The sequence below is a fragment of the Toxotes jaculatrix genome, chromosome 22 (genome assembly GCF_017976425.1).
Source record: "Toxotes jaculatrix isolate fToxJac2 chromosome 22, fToxJac2.pri, whole genome shotgun sequence".
In the NCBI taxonomy this organism is placed as follows: domain Eukaryota; kingdom Metazoa; phylum Chordata; class Actinopteri; family Toxotidae; genus Toxotes; species Toxotes jaculatrix.
In genome coordinates, this window is record NC_054415.1 from 1,834,012 (window position 1) to 1,850,900 (window position 16,889).

General features: G+C 42.9%; 1 protein-coding gene across 2 annotated transcripts in view; it reads right to left on the bottom strand.

Moving 5' to 3' along the window:
* The window catches only part of plxnb2a.1 (plexin b2a, tandem duplicate 1), a 119,624-nt gene extending 106,768 nt beyond the window's left edge, over positions 1-12,856 (bottom strand). The window contains exons 1-2 of one of the 2 annotated variants that reach the window (XM_041029766.1): positions 12,398-12,856; positions 1,929-2,011 (exon numbers count right to left, since the gene is read on the bottom strand). The gene's annotated coding sequence lies outside the window, so the exon portion shown is untranslated. The remainder of the gene's footprint in view (positions 1-1,928; positions 2,012-12,397) is intronic. The other variant, XM_041029765.1, reaches the window with a different exon arrangement.
* Positions 12,857-16,889: the final 4,033 nt, after the last annotated feature.

The following is a 16,889-nucleotide window of genomic DNA, read 5'->3' on the forward strand; positions in this document are numbered from 1 at the left end:
GGTTTATTCATGGGCAACGCTGTGTCACATCCAGTGGAAAGTACTGACTGTCACTGATTAGAGTTAGAGTTGGAGTGTGTGTGTGTGTGTGTGTGAGTGTGTGTGTGTGTGTGTGTGTGTGTGTGTGTGTGTGTGTGTGTGTGTGTGTGTGCGTGTTCTCCCCCTCTCTCCCCTCACGCAGCCAAATGGGAAGCACTTGACAAACATTACTGAGACCTTCAGCAGTGAAGCAGCTGTTCCACCTTCACCCTGATTTACCTCAGAATCCTTCTGTCCTTCTGTAACACGGTTAGAGTCGATCTAACCAGGTTAGATCCTGTGGAGAAAATAAAAAAATCCAAACCAGAAAAAAATACCTCGCTAAAACCATCGGCGAAGCTGTGCTGAAGCTAAATACTGATGTTAGCATCACTAACACACACCTCACCAACGTTTTTCAGTCTGTGTTTCTCTCTCTCTCAGTTTTGTCTTAATTTCTGACCATTCTGATCCCAGAAAGACTTCAGTGTCTTTGAGCTCTTTCCCTCAAACTTTAGAAAAACTAAAAACTCCACAGTAATGCCCCCAGTTTCACAAACAAAGAGAAATAATGACAAGTAATTTGCTGATTGCCACTTTAAAATTTGCATGCCTCATCTGTAATCAGCGGTGTGTGTGTGTGTATGTTCATGATTACCATCACTGCATGAACTGTGGCTGATGTTGATTGCATGATAAAGACAACAAATAATGTTTATTCTTAATAGGAAGGTTGTGGGTTAAAAAAAAACAATTTAAAAAAACACCTTTTCGTATGAATTCATGTGGAGAATATTTCTATCCTGCAACAAAAAAACACTACAGGATGAAAGAAAACATCTACAACAGGAACATTTAAACAGCAAGAAACGGGTAAGAAATGAGGTGGAGATAAGTGAGCACAGAGAGACGTGTGGGAAAGTCCAGGAATTAAACAATAACATTCTGACAGTTAGAAAATAGTGGAAAAAGACGGCGGAGGACAGGATTGTGGTTTTGGGTTTCCTGTGGTGGAGACAAGGGGTCAAACTGCAGCTATGAGAACACACACATCCACCCTTATTATTAATTTTTGTTGGTCAAATGTAGCTGTGCCGAATTTAAGAGACTGTGTCTGTGTGTGTGTCAGTGTGTGTGTGTGTGTGTGTGTGTGTGTGTCTGTGTGTGTGTCTGTGTGTGTGTCTGTGTGTGTCTGTGTGTGTGCACGCGCAACCACTTCCCACCTGTCTTTCTACAAGTGCTGGAAAAGGAAAAAGACATATCACCTCTGACCACATGTGAACACCGTGCCACCCACCTAAACCACACACACACACACACACACACACACATCCATTCACACTCATGCCACTGTGCAGGTCTTAAAGGTGTGAAAGTGTCTCTGAGTATTTGCGTATCTCACACTCACACTGTGTTTTGTGTTAGATAATCTCACACACACACACACACACACACACACACACACACACACACACACACACACACACACACACCTCAGCAAACAGCCAGCAGTGTCAATGTGATGCCAAAGCTTCCATCCCTGTAAGACAGAGGCTCGGGGTGCGATCACACTCCCGGGGCCACGTATACGATGACACAGATGAATCTGAAAACGCAGCTCAACGTGACGTTTCCTCGGCTGAACGTGGAGCTCCAGCCGGGAGAAATCTGACGACAGCCAACTTCACATGGAGGAAAAGGTTTCAGCGTGTAAGCTGCCGTCCTTGCTGTTCATACCAGGTGAAAGAATGTGGAACTGCTGGCAGTCGGGTGTCACATCCAGCTTCCTAACAGCCCATAAGCCTTCGTGCTACAGGAGCGTTTCCTCCTCACAAACTGCACCACAGCTGACGCCTCGCTCCTGCTGTGAAAGCGGTTTTAATTACGGCCCACACAGAGAGACCACTCACCTCTGAGTACTCTGAACACCGACAGCCTGTTGGCCTTCATGCCTTGTTTGTGTTTATAAGAACATCAGACGTGTGGTTTCTACCTGTGACACAGAGACACAGAGTAGAATTTTTCTTTCCTCTAAACTGCCTCACAGCCACTGTCCACGGACACAGGCTGAAATAAAACAATGGAAATTCCCACAGCCGAACATCACATTCACGCTCCAAGTCTTCCATCTACTCAGAAACCTCCAGGGAGGGAAGGAAAACTGAAAACTGAACACACATACTGATCAGATTAGTGTATGATCCTAAAAATAGACGTTATGTTAAACACACAAGTTTTTCATGTAACTTTTAACAAAGAAAGTTTATTTTTTATAAAATGATTTAATAGAAAATCTCAGCAAATTGAATGTAAATAAATTTGTCACACTGCAAAACTCTACAGTAAGTTTTCACAAGTCGTTTGCTCCATTATCCAGTTCTATTCTTCTTTAAATAAGCCAAGAACAGAACCTGCTAACAGCATAAAATCTGATTTGTTCGGTCTTGTTTAATGACACCCACAAAAAAACGTTAAACAAGAGACACAGTGTGAATAAAGACCAATTATTTCACTCCTTTGGCAGAAGTCTTCTTGTTTTAAAAGAGACTGCGGTGATTAAATATTCCACAGAGCTGTGAAACTCACAGGAGACAGATCTGAGAAAGAAAATGGTCAAAACTGAAGCAGCGGAGGACGAGATATTCTGATTTAAAAGTCCCGGCGGAATGGGCTGAGCTCCGAAAACACAGAATCCTACATTTCCCATGAGACAACTCAACAGCATAGTTCACAGCGCGGGCCTCCTAAATCCCCACTTCTGTCAAACACCACATCTCCGTCTTCCAAACATTAGAAAGCTTCGTGCACAGACACACAGGATATTATACAAACTGAGTAGTTCTACTTATAAACTGAGCGCCTCGTGTAAACTCAGTGGCGTCTTCAACATGTGATGCACAACTTGTTAAAATCCACATTTTCCCTCTGTGTTAACTTTAAAAACTGTCTAATGGGGCCTGTACATGTCATGTAAACACAAACTACTGACATGACTATGCAACTATGAGACACGCAGGTTAAAAGTATGTGAAAGGCTGTAAGGATTATGAACCACGAAGCCGCCGTGGGGGGGGGGCTGAAGCCAATGAGTCAGACTCTGACAGGAATAACAAACCCAGACAGAGAACAATGTGGCCACGGCCTGAGCGACAGCAGGGAGGATAAAGAGCCGAAGAAGTGTTGGTGAAGCGAAGTTATTCAACTCGTACGAACGTGAGGGACAGAGACACCATGGCAGACAGACGAAGAAGAACCTGACAGCAAATTACAGGAAGCATAAAAATTCAATGGAAACAAAAAGGAAGTGAAACTGGAGGGGAGTTTTCCCAGCGTGATATGTGATTGATGAATTTCTGTGGAATTTCAAGTGAGAGTAGGAGGCGCTCACAAGAAAAAACAAATGAACTGATCTGAAGAAAACGTGGAAAAAAAAAACTTGATTCAGAGTTTGGCATATCTGAACCAACAGACTGGTCAAAGGTACAACGCACACTTGTGTGCACACAACCCAGTAGCCCAAAACACACAGATTAGACTCATGCTCTGTTGCTAATGGACAAATACAAACATGCAACCAAATACACACATGCAAAACACCGTCAGATAAACGATATCAGACATAAATCAACCCTGTTTCAGGACAAACACGTTCCTCTCATCTTTCCACTGTCAACCAAAGACATAAACACAGGAGAAAAATACCAAAAAGGAAATAATCAGTCAAGATATAAGTAAATTTTGCATTTTAGAAAGTTTTCTCACCCACTTCTAATATGATTCTCATGTTCTAGTTATTACCAGTGTAGAAAAGTTCTCACAGCCTAAAGGTGGCATCTTCAAACCAACAGAACCAAGTGATTTAAACCAGATCTTCACGTCTGAGAATCTGGACCAAGGAAACGTTAATCAGACGTTTCATCATCAGCTTATCCATCAGTCGTATACGTTGAAGTGCTCAGCTCTATTTAAAGCTCCAAAAGCCAACCAGCAGCAGCAGCAGCAGCAGCTTTAGGATGAACCTGCGCCTCAGTCACTGATAAATTAGCATCTACCTTATTGCTCCTGCCTCGGATTCTTCTTTTCTTTCTACTCTTCTTCTGGTTGCAAAACAAAGCCGACACAATTCCAAAGCAACGCTGGAGTGATGCAACATCAACATAAGCAGCAGCAACTCAGCTTATTATGATTTTATACAAAGCGTTCTCTTCCTTTGGCTGTTGGCTGATGGCGGAGCTCTGGGCTTGAGGTTTTTTTTTTGTATGATTCGGTAGCTGATTATATTCGATTCAGGGACTTTGTTGTGGCTTAGTGATCTGACACCACTGCTGCTTTTAAATGAGAACCACTCCCAAAGCTTTTGAAATGAAAAACACAGAACAGGCTTGTTTTGACATGGATAACCTTGGAAATATGCTTTAAAAGACCCGAGGTTACTGAATTCAGTTCATCTCAGTTCATCATCAAAATCAACTCACAGAGACTCGATCGACACAACACGCCGACCGCAGCAGAGGCGAGCAGGGAAACAAGACGCTGTTTTTGGCTTAACCACACAAAACCATTGGCACGGTCCTTTAAAACCGTAAACCTTGTTCACCTCTTTGTGGAAGAAAAACAGTCCATTGAACACCAGTAAGAAAAAGTGTAGTGTATGTATAATGAAGCTTCAGTCCCCCTGTAATAAGCCCACACAATAGACTTAAGCAACTAGAATAGTAGGTAATTAAAGGCATTGTATGAGATTAAATGGAAATATAAAATGCTGGCTGGAGTCATTAGACTGAGGGCCAATGGAGCTCTCCTCCCGCGATCTTTTTTTGTCTTTGCATCTCTTTTCATGTTTTCTGTTCTTCACCCAGCAAGCGGCGGGCTTTTATTCGTTTAATGATTACTCTGTCTTTTTGGAGAGCGACGCCTCACATCTCCGAACAGACTGACTGACGTGACCCTGAATTAACGGAGAGAGAGAGAGACACAGCCAGAAATACCCAGGTTGCTAAATGGCCCCTCCACGCTTCCCACTCTTCATTCAGCAGACATATCCATCATCATAAACTGGTGTGTGTGTTTGTGTGTGTGTGTGTAGGACAGGGACATACAAAGACAGAGTGCGTATATGTATCAGCAGTCATGATGATGAAGTTAAAGGGCATCCTGGGTAAAATAAATGACGCCTGATGGTTCGGCGGTCTGCAGACATCGCACTCTTGGGAGTTTTGTGAAAGCGCGATGCTGACAAAACTGACGCACAAATGGTTCAATCAACGACACAATGTGATCTGACTTGATGTGATGTGGGGTTTTTTTTCTCCTCTGTCAGGCCTCCCTCCCTGCCTGTCTTTGTAATGTGGAAGACAGAATGGAGAAACAACAGGAACAATTTGCAAAATGTCTTATGTTGCATGAAAATATGGTCCATTTACGTCTCTGCTCCACAGGAACACTGTCTCCGAGATAAAAGCTTTCTCAACATTAAAAATTTCCCTCTAAAACATTCGGAGATAAAGCGACAGCTTCCTGATCACTTGATAACAAGTCTCATTTAATTCCCATCATTGTTACGTTCACAGGAATCACTTCGTATGATTCTTGATTTCTTTGCTTTAATCCATTCTCTAAAATGTGCAAACAAAGCACATTAAACACAAAAACCACGGTGAAAAGCCTGAGCCGGGGGGGTGATGCTAATGTCGGACTGTTAGCGAGGTTTTCAGGAAGCCGGGCCTTAATACGGCTGTTTCTTCATCACCTGCTATGAAAAGCAAAGAAGGTAAACAAGAACACAAAGTGAACCGAAGCGTCGCCTGTCGCGCGTCACTAATGTTACAGCTGAGAAATCAGAATGGCTTTGACGTGTTTCTGCCTTTGTTCACAAATGGATTTATCACCTCGGTGCTTGTCAAAGTGATTGAGTGACAGAATAATCATTTGTTACAGCCTCACTTTGGAGTTCACACCCGTTCAGTCTGAACTGGCACAAGTGCAGTGAGGGTTCACATCCAGTTCAATTAACAGGGCTTTTCTTTTCTCTTTGTTTTGTGTTTCTTTTTTTTTAATTATTTTTCAGGGATTGTATTTCTGGTTTTTCTCTCTTTCAGACGTCGTCTTTAAAAAACATTTGAAAGTTTGGACTGATTAAAATACCACAATGATGCAATCCCGCACAACAAGGGGGAAAAACAGATGCCTAATTGGACATCAGCTTGTGAATGTGATGCTGTAGTGGGATTTACACTCTGTCTGAACTGCGTGTCGGACGGTCGGGTGGCTTCTGAGTGAACGTCTTCCTGGAGAGACTGAAAATACGCTCCGCTGTCCCAGTTTTTCAACAATATCTCATCTCCCCTCTTTATCACAGCCACCTCTTCATTCTCCTTCACTGTGGCTGTTCTGAATGACTATAAACACATCTGATTTCCTACGCACTCAGAGAGCAAGTCCTCAGAACCAGTTCTGTGAGACCATGAACCCGCTCCATCGGAGCTACAACATGGGAGACGTGACAGGATCCCATTCGTTGTGAACTGAATCACAGAAAACATGTTGTCAGCACTCACCATGACCCAGAACTCACAGGATCTTTGGCAGTGCAACATGGGAAGGTTGAGAAACTTTATGCAAATGTCTTGGAGACAAACAGTCGTGCTTGTTTTGATTCACTGAGGAAACAGAAACAGTTATTTTCTACTCCAGCTCAACTAAAAGGTAAAAACACCTGAAACTAATGTCTCTCCATGGCTGACACAAAGAGGAGGAATGATACCAGCAATCGTGTTTCGGTGTGGACGCCTGACGGCTGCTTTCAGGAGCCGTCCCACGGCGTCAACCACCACAAGCCAACGCTCAACATGTGCGACACGCTGCTGCTTTACAAAACGGTAAATTGCACACAGAGCAACATTTACAAAGCAAATCCACACAGAACAAGCAGAAAGGAGCACAGGTCAGTAATCAGTCAGACGGGCGTCTTAAATCACTGCTCTCCGCTCTGAGCCTCCCAGACAACAGCAGCATAATGAGCCCAACACATTAACAGCTGGACAAACACAACACAGCAAAGCCGGTCTGCACACAAACCGGCCTCAATCAGCTGCTGTAGACGCACAGGCCAAGACCCGAGGCAGACGCACTGAGCCGCCCCGTTTAGACTCTCCGAGTGATTTTCAGGGTTTAAATTGCACTTAAGGCCACTCGATAGGCGCAGATGTGATTTCTGTGATTTAAGCAAACTGTTCTGATGCTTTTCACACCTTTCTGGCTGTCACGCAGCTATTTCTGCTCACAGAAATCAAAATGTGAGACGTTTAAAAACCTTTTAAATGCTGCCTGGAAGTACTTCTAAAACTTTAAGAGGACAAGACAGACAGCAGACACCAGGAGACTGATTATTTAAGGACTTTAAGGACTCATCATTTTACATATATACGTAACGTGCATGCTAATGGGCTGAAAAGCTGCTTTAAATTTGCATCTTTTTGGTCTAAATAAACGCCTGTTTTGCCTGTGTAATGCTGTATAATAATGACTGTATCTCGTTTCTGAAAGCTTTCAGATCTGCAGTTGTGAACATGTTCACACAAACACCTGCATCGTGTGTTTGATGTTTATGGAAGTAGCAGCTTTTAATTTACCACAATACCAAGACAAAAAAAACACGACAAGATATAAAGGCCCGATGTGGGAACAGAGAAGATGCAGCTTCAGTTTTCTATTTATTACCAGTCTGCAAGAGTGAGTGTCCTCATTATAACGCACAGGAAGCGTAAGAAAAACACCCCGGCGAAGAGAATATATCAAAGGTGTCACAAAAACCAAGGAACGCGATGAAGAATCTGGTGGATAATCCCTTTAAGAGGCTCCACATGATGAGAGCAATATTTTTTTTTTTCGTAAAATAAGTTTCTGACGTGGTGAGCCGGCTGAAAAACATCGGAGAGCAGCGGTGCTTTTCTCCACATGGCTTCACTGATGTTTCAGTTTCTGCAAACTAACCTGATGCAGCTCTGTGCACTGAACAGAATCTCCCCTGCTGACTCACTCCAATCATAACACACACACAGGAAGCACCATATGTTCACTACAGGTCAGGGCACGGACGGATGAAATCCTCTGCCGTGGCAGTGCTACTTTTACATTATGATATCAGAATGTTCTGTAAGGTTGAAAATCAGCTGACAAACTTAACGGGCAAAATAACCAACAAGAAGCTTCTGGTTTTTGCTAATTCAGCAAATTCAAACTGGATGACAAACTCAATGACTGTCAGCATCCAACAACGGCCTCACACACGCCACACCAGAGGTGTTAAAGAGACAGGCACCTCGGCACAGACAGTACAGAAAGACCTCTGACCGGTGACACATTTGTCACCTGACTGTATTTCTTATCATCTGTTTCACTCCACGTATCATGAGGGAAATTCCACTTATCATTCTCCTCTGGTCTCTGCACGTTGACTTAAAACAAACCAGCGTTTCCCAATCTTCTTCGTTCTGAAAGCACGATCTGCTGCACACAGAAACGTAAATACGTTAAAGAGGAAAATAACATCCCCTGCCAAGGACGATGGAAAAACCACACACACACTCAGTGTGGTATGAGAGCACATAAACTCACATACACACATGGGTAAGCACACTAATTAAAAGCCCACCAGACAAACACTGGAACGCATCTGTATAAATCTGTAGCTGAAAGTGTGTGAATGTCGCCGTGCGTCTGCATTCATGCTCTCTCTGCCATTGACCCCTGCCTCTCTGACCTCTGACCTCTGAGGACTAGCAGCCACTTCCTGTGTTAAATTACTACAACATGGAGAAAGAAGACATTTTTTTCTCTAAGTCTTCACTTGGTTTTGTTGCCAAGTCTTGAAGCATAATTTAATTTAAGGCTTTGAGGTTAAGACATGTTGTTGTTGTTGTTGTTTTTTGACAGAGTGAAGATTCTTATTTTCGCGTTTCAACACAGCAGCTACAGCAGATTTGGCCTAAAAACAACCGTATAGTTCCAGCAGAGACAGGACCTGATAAAAGCCTGCGCTGCTATTTAGAATTAACTGTTAAATACAATAAAAAACTATTAAATACAATAAAAAAATAAATAAAATTAAAAATAAGCATTGTCTGTCAGGGCTCTGCTGCCAGTTTACAGACTCTCAATCATTCTAAAAGCTGTAAAGATGTTTTTTCCTCTGCTCACGAGGAATTCTGTGTGAATGCACTTTGCTTGCGACAGGGAACTTCTACACTGTAATACTGCTGCTTGCTAAGAACCGTTCCGTTTGGAAACACAACCACAGACACAGCCTCGTAGACAAATTACATCGCTTCATCATATGATCTTGATAAAATTTGATAAACACAAATATTGAATTATCACCCAGCCCTGCTCCAAACAAAACTTAATTAGACATCATCTCTGATGTGCAACAAGTGAGAGCATCTCCAGTTTGCTGTCACATGTCAGCGCTGTGTGGATACTGGCTCTGTGCTGCGCGTTTTCTCTGCACTAACTTTCCTTATTATTTGAAGGATTACTGGATTCATGCAATCTGATTCTGAAGCTCTCTCTCATTTCACAGCCACGTGATTGTGACAGTAGCAGCGTTACTCAACCACCTGGCTGCATTCCACCCAAACAGGTTTCTCTTCGCCTGACTCCATAGGCTCCATTAATGTACAATTTATCCCACAGGCCGACAACATTTCTGTCTTTCTCTGGCTGATTAGAGGTTTAGGAACACAAACATTCCTCTGAGGTTGAAAAAAAATCTCATTGGCTCAGTGCTGGGTGGAGCCATTGTGCCACAGCTTTTCTTGATAAGGGACAAACAACGTGCGAGTGACAGCCTCAGTGCTGTGTTTGTGATTGTGTTGTGAGCTCCAGCAGATTCAAAGGGCCACAAAGATCAAGCTTTGAGTTTTGATTCTGATTTTTTTTTCTTTCTTAAAGAAAATATACAAGTGACAAAAAAAGAATAATGCTGAACTACTTTTTAGGAAGTTATGACTTCTAACATGAACATGAACATGAACTAAACTTTTCATTTGTAAGAGGAAGAAAGTTTCCTTCCAACCCTACGCACATTATTTCCAGTCCAGTCTGGTTTTCGAATGTGTATATTTCATCCTATCAAATCTGGTCACACTGAGCCTTCAGATCAGAGCAAAGTCCGGTTAAAAAACAAACAGAGAGAAGAGAAAGTCAATATCAAGACGCCCTGGACTCTGAATGAAAAACATGCCTAGCTGTTTATCCAAAAATATCCAGTTAACCTGCTGACCCTCCCAGATCGTGAATGTCATATGAATACATGAATAAAAAGAGGTCATTGCCCTTTGATTTTCCTGCCTTTAAGTTTCCTCTCTGTGATTCAGCCATCTCGCTGCATCAATGAGCAACCAATGAAATTCCTTTAGCCTCCGAGAAATATTTATATAAACTTCTTGCCCCGTTTCCGAGTCATGAGATAATGTAAAACACTGCACACTTTGTCCATAAGGCAGTTCAACGTAAAGCTTAACCGCCCACTAACTTTAAACAGTCAGTTCACAGCAGAGGAGATAGTGTTTGTATTGTACAGTGTGTGGATGCATGTTGGAGCTTTCGCTGAAATAGCCTGGCTTCCAGCTAAACATCAAAAAAAGGATTTACTGAGGAGCTCTTTCAAAAAAGAACACAGAGCTTTTGAACTATCGACTGTTTTAAGAACACATTAGAGCTGCTGCTTCCTCGAAAAAACATTAACTGAACAAGAAACATCAGCGAATGTTAGGACACATTTTCACCACTCACTGAGCCTGAGCCTACAATTTGCTGCAAGTTTTGTGTTTTAAAAGTTTTTTTTTTTTTAATTCCGAGGTCTTGCCTTCATGTGTTTGCATATCGTGCACACAAAACTGTGAAAACAGCAAACATTTCCAGCACAGACTCCAAAAAACTGCACAGCCAAACTCCCCGGTAGTGACTGCAGTAAATTAAACATGACAGTGAGCTGTTCAAGCAGCCTTGAAACTGCATGCGCGACTGATCGGAGCATTATATTAGCCATAACATCAAACAACCTGAGTCTAAACAGAGCTGTGCCGCTGTAGCTATAATGGTTTTATAGCTTCAGAGCTCAAGGTGCAGTGTGGAGGCTATTCTAATCCATTAACTGACACCATGGGCAATTACCTTCCCATCATGTACAGAAATGCTGTGAAGCAGATGGCCAACAGCACAGTGTTTTCAGAGATTCATAGCTGCACACACGAGATGGGGGTCAATGTCTGTTAATGCCCTTTGGAGCACAATCATTATCTGTCTGCCACTGGAATGGTTTAAGCACCTCTGATCAATACTTCCATCAAAAAACATCTGTTTCTACCTCAGTACACAAAATGGGTCCAATATTATGGATATTATATTATTACAGACATCAAACTGGTGTTGAGATACAATCAGAGATCAGGGCTTTACAATCCTTCTCTAACATTCCATTATCTTCCTTGGGACTGACACACTTAATGAGGAGAATCAATAAAAGATAATGGTTGTGTGCAGCTGTTGTATATGCCAGTATGGGAAGTTAATACTGAGAGAAGTCAGTCCAGTCTGGAATACATTACTGAGGCCGTGTCACTCGCTCAACAGGATCAGCCCACTAGCTGAGGCTCCAGATGTTCTTCTGAGTATTGATTAGTCCCAACACATTCCGCTGTCTCCCATATGCACAGACCGTCACGCAAGACTCGGTTTGAAAATCTGGAAATTAAAGGTTACCTTCCCCATCAGCAAAGACTTGAATTTTCAACCTCAGTTTAAAGCACTGTAAAGATTGATTATAGCCAACTCTTCGTTTCGATTTACTCCCAGAATGTCAAAAAGCAAAAGTTATGTCATTCTAAGTTTGAAAATACACTCGCTAACCAGCTAACCAGCCATACTCTACTCCACATTTGTCTTTCACTACGTTGATGGCAGCTTGTTAGTCGGATCAAATATATTTTTAAAGTTTTTCTCAAAATAACCTGATACTTGTGGAATAGCTTATATGCCGAATATCAAATACCTATATGCTAAATGTAATACATCACAAATTGTATTACACGGTGCGTGCGCCATTTACCAGTAATCATTAAACTGTAAAATTTCCAGTTTTATAAACAGAGTCCGGTGTGACGTTCTCTAAACGGTGGGGAGAGGGGAACTTATCAGGGCAACGCGTTGATAAGAAATCACGTGTGCTTTACAAATCTTTAAAATCCCCCTGAGGCTTATCTTTTTGCGAGGAGCTTTGGGGTAAAAAGGAGAGGGTCGGGGTGGGGGTTAGCATAAAACAGGCAAACAGTCATGACAGTGGGGGCAAAAAGTAACGACCAGGCAAAACGCTGCTTACCTCCGAGTCTGCCGCTGATATCTCACCGTTCAGCCGCGTTTTCTCGCTATATTCCCCAAAGATTTCGAAAGTTAGAAAATAAAACTCGTCCTCACTGACGCCGGTCCTCCCCAAAAAAAAGTTCCCACATTTACATCCTGACGAGGAAACCGCTCTGGGCGAAGCAAACTGCAGGCGAAATGACCGAGAGCTTCACCCGCCGCGGCCGCTGCCGAAGTTTGGTCCAACAATATTCCCACGACAAGTAAGTAGGCAAGCGGCTTTCCTTCGTCCTTCCCACGCACAGGAACCCGGTTCACTACATGCCCGGGCTCAGGTGTAACTCGCGACGACGCCAGCACACACACAAACACACGTCTAGTTTTTAACGGCAGGAGTGTGTGTTTTCTGTGTCTGCTGCTGCGAAGAAGAAGAAGCGGACTCCTCCTCACGGCTCCTCGGACTGCAGCTCCGCTGTAAACGGCGCGATACGCAACCAGACTGGGGAGTTCAGGGATGAGCGTTCCTCCTCCTCCTCCTCCCCCTCCCAGTATTACACCAGGCAATGGGGGTGTAATACCCAGTCAAGTCAGAGAAAAACACCGGAAGTAGGCTTAAGTTTATTTCAAAATAAAACAGCGCCTTCCTAAATTGCATGGGCACAACACAAAGCAAGACCAAGAAAAGCTCTAGAGCTGAAAATATTAGTTGATTAATTGATTATATAATTTATAGAAAACTCAATGGTAAGACCAGGACTTCAGGATGGAGGACGAAGGACCTATCACAGCTCACACTGTGCTTCAGTGGTGCAATGATGTAGATGTAAATGATGCAGACTCAAAAATGTGGAGTGAACCTGAGGTTTTTTCAGGGCACTGAGGAAGTTGCCTGTTTTGCCGGGCTGGCGATCCTACCATGTCACCGCTGAATTCAAAGCATTGTAGGGGTGATGGTACTTCACAGGCAACAAAGTCCGTGAGAAGAAGCAAACAGATGCATGTTCACTCTGGATATCACAAAGCAAGTTAAAGTAAATGGTTCTATGAAATATACGTGAACATACATAAATAAATGTACTTTCTTTGCTCTTAATGTCCCAATTTATTTATTTCTCTTGAATTTCTTGTTTTTGTCAAAACTAAGCTTTGCTGAAAGGTTTTATTTTGAAAAATTCCGCAGGAAGAGGCACGCTCCATTCTCTCTGACTTGACGCTGGAAGATTAAACTCAGTCCCACGGGTTTGAATTGAAAGCCAAAAACGTCCTTTAAAAAATCAGGAAAATAACACGGTTTAATAACAGAGTGATCACCACTGAAGCATTTCCTTTAATCAGGAGAGAAGCAAATATTTTACAGAAAAAAACACATGTTGGAAAATACACGCAGGAAACAGAATCCAGCTGTTTTTCCTCACAGATGTTTCATGTGCTGCAGCCTAATCCATACTTTAGATTGAGGCCCACTTTTAACTAGATTATGCAGAGTTTAATTTATGTGCAAAGTAATCTATTTAGACTCCCCACAGACAAAGGTCGGATTTATTTTTCATTTTTGTCTATACGTTTTCTTTCTGGTTTTATTCTTTAATATTTTTAGACATTTGAGATCGAAGCAATCTGAGTAATCTCCAGAGAGGGCTGGGAGAGTATTCGCCCTGTCAAGCCCAGTTAAGCGTGCAGTCACCCCCGCTGCTAATTCAAGGGCTTGGTGGGGCACAATGGAGGCTTTGTTGTTGGAGAATTTGTCTCAGAAGTAATCCTTGACACTGGGCCATTCAGGGGCCCGACCCTTTGTTTCATAAGTCTCCTGAATGTTACAGTAGGCATCAGTGCATTAGAGCAGCTTGAAGCGGGCGAGTCGCCTGGTGAGGCTGGACTGATTTATGTAGAGTGGGAGAAGCTGCCAGCGCGAGTGTGTGTGTGTGTTTTAGAGGAACTGGGTGTAGAGAGGTCAAGTGTCACGAGCAGGGAATGGAGTTGGAGCTTTGATAGACACACACACACACACTTACTATGTATGTGAGTTTCTATGCTCATAGCAGACAGTAAAGTGTGAGCCTCTTGTCGTTTGTTAACTAACAGTTATCGTGTGTTAACTACAGCTTCCTGTGGCAAAGAATCATGGGAGTTGAACATGAATCCTTTGCTGGTTGTGAATGGGAAACGAACACACACACACACACACACTGCCTCCGTGTGTCAGTCATGTTATACTGATAGACTCATTAAGTGCCTAAAACACTGACAGACTGACTGATCGGTCTGGCTGACAAACTGTCTGTCTGTTCATCGAACTGGGTAATTATCCCAGTCGTGTGTGTGTGTGTGTGAGAGAGAGAGAGAGAGAGAGAGAGAGAGAGAGCCTGCTTGGCTAACAGTTTCTGATTTGCAGGGCTGACTGGTTGACTAAGTGAGCTGTTAAACACAGTGTTGGGGTGACCAGGCTCTGTGTGTGTGTGTGTGTGTGTACAGTGTCTGTCCAAACAAAAAACATACCTGTCTGATTTACTGGTTCAGTGACAGTTGTCTTCTGAAAACTTCCTGCTTAACCAGAGAAACGTCAGAGTATTTAATCAGGACTGTCCTTTAAAACTCACACATCATTGTCTCTACTTATACAGAAAATTCAAGCCTGAACTGAAGAAGCAAACGGGAACAAACAAAATTACAGCTTCAAAATCAGATGTTCTAACTCTGGGTTGAACTTTACTTTCTTGCTGTCTTGTTTCCTCAGATGTTTTTCTGTTTCTCTGCCTCTCAAACGCAGCGTAAAGCCCATCTGCCCTCACTCAAAGCCTGATATTGACCCCTGACCTTTGACTCCGTGTGTCTGGTGTCCTTTCCACATGCCAGCATGTCTGGTCAGTCATCCATGGATAATACATTCCTGCTAACTGCCCGTCTCTCTGTTTCTCATTGTCATTGTCTTTGTTGAAGCTGAGCAAAATAATAGAAACAGAAAATGACACAGAACAAATTTGTTCCTGAATCACACTGTTATCACATATTAGGTTCATTTCAACTGCGCTTGGAAATTGTATTGCAGGAAAACTCCAGCCTCATGGTTCTGCATGGACCCCTCAGCTGCTGCATCATAAGAAATGATTTATGCAGCTGGTCATTATTCAAACCCACAGAACTTCATTTTAAATTCAAACCCACAGAACTTAATTTTTCTAGCAGAGACCCTGAAGTTTCCAGCAGCACCACATTTTACTTGTATGGACTTCAGGACGTCCCACTGCTGCTGAACTGTGGGTCTTTCATTCTCTGGTCCAGTCAAAGTACACTGTGTTAGATCTGAATCTGAAATGACTCAGAAACCTTCATCATCACGGTCACAACAATGAACATTGGGTTTAAGCTTGTGAAACACTGTGGTCGTCATGGTTCAAAGAAACCAGCAGTGACCGACGACAGGAAACAGGAAACAAACCGCAGCATCCCAGGTCTCAGTCCGACATCGTATTTACTCATTCATCCTTCCATCCGTGGGAATGTGGGCTATTTTTGTTTGAGCTCAATGAGGTATTCAAACACCTCATTATTACAGTGCCCACAGGTGTGTGTGTGTGTGTGTGTGTGTGCGCGTGTGAGAGAGAGAGAGAGAACGTGAGTGATAGAGATGTCAGACGTGAATGATTTATGAGAATGCAAATGAGATTGTTGAACTGTTGAAGGACGGTGAAGAGCAAAACTGTGTTACACACACACACAAACACACACACACACGCACACATCTAATATTCTGCTCTGTCAAAGCTGCCAATCTAAAACTCACTATACTCTCCATTTTAAATGTGCAATAAACATTAGCCACGTTTCTCTGCCAATAAAAATTCTCATCATCTAAATGAACTGTTTACCTCAGAGAGAGTCAAGTCAGAGCGAGGCTGCATTTCAATGGAGTCATTTCCACAAAACAATGAAAACACAGTGGCACCATCAGCACTGTAGCCACGTTCAAGACTTCAAAACAGAATCTATGGAGACTGAAACTTTAAAGATGCTGAGTGTCACACAAACGAGACTTTGTGCAGCAGCTTTCAGTTTTCTCACTGCACCTGTAAACATTCAGCACTGAACACTGATTAAAAGATGGTAGCAGAGGAAATATGTGACGCTGTTCTCAGGTTTATGGTGCTGGGAGTTTTTGTTGCATGTCATTACCCCGCTACAGGTTGGTTGTCCCGATCCTCACATACGACCAATAGGAGCGTACCAGCGGCAGGCTGGTACTGGACCTTCATCGTCATGGTAACAATAATAAACACACAGTCAAGGTTGTGGACGAATCATAGGTAAAACAAACAGCTGTGTCCTGTGTGAAAGTCCAGTGTTGTGTCGACACATGCATCCACAGCAGCCTCCTCCTAACATCACTCTTCATGCTGCGCCTCCTCCCTGCCTCGTTTGCTCCCATCATAATAACTGGAGGTCACCTAACAATAAAACATGACTACTGGTCACAATGAGCTGCAGGCACAGATGAGCTATGGGCCTGTATTTTT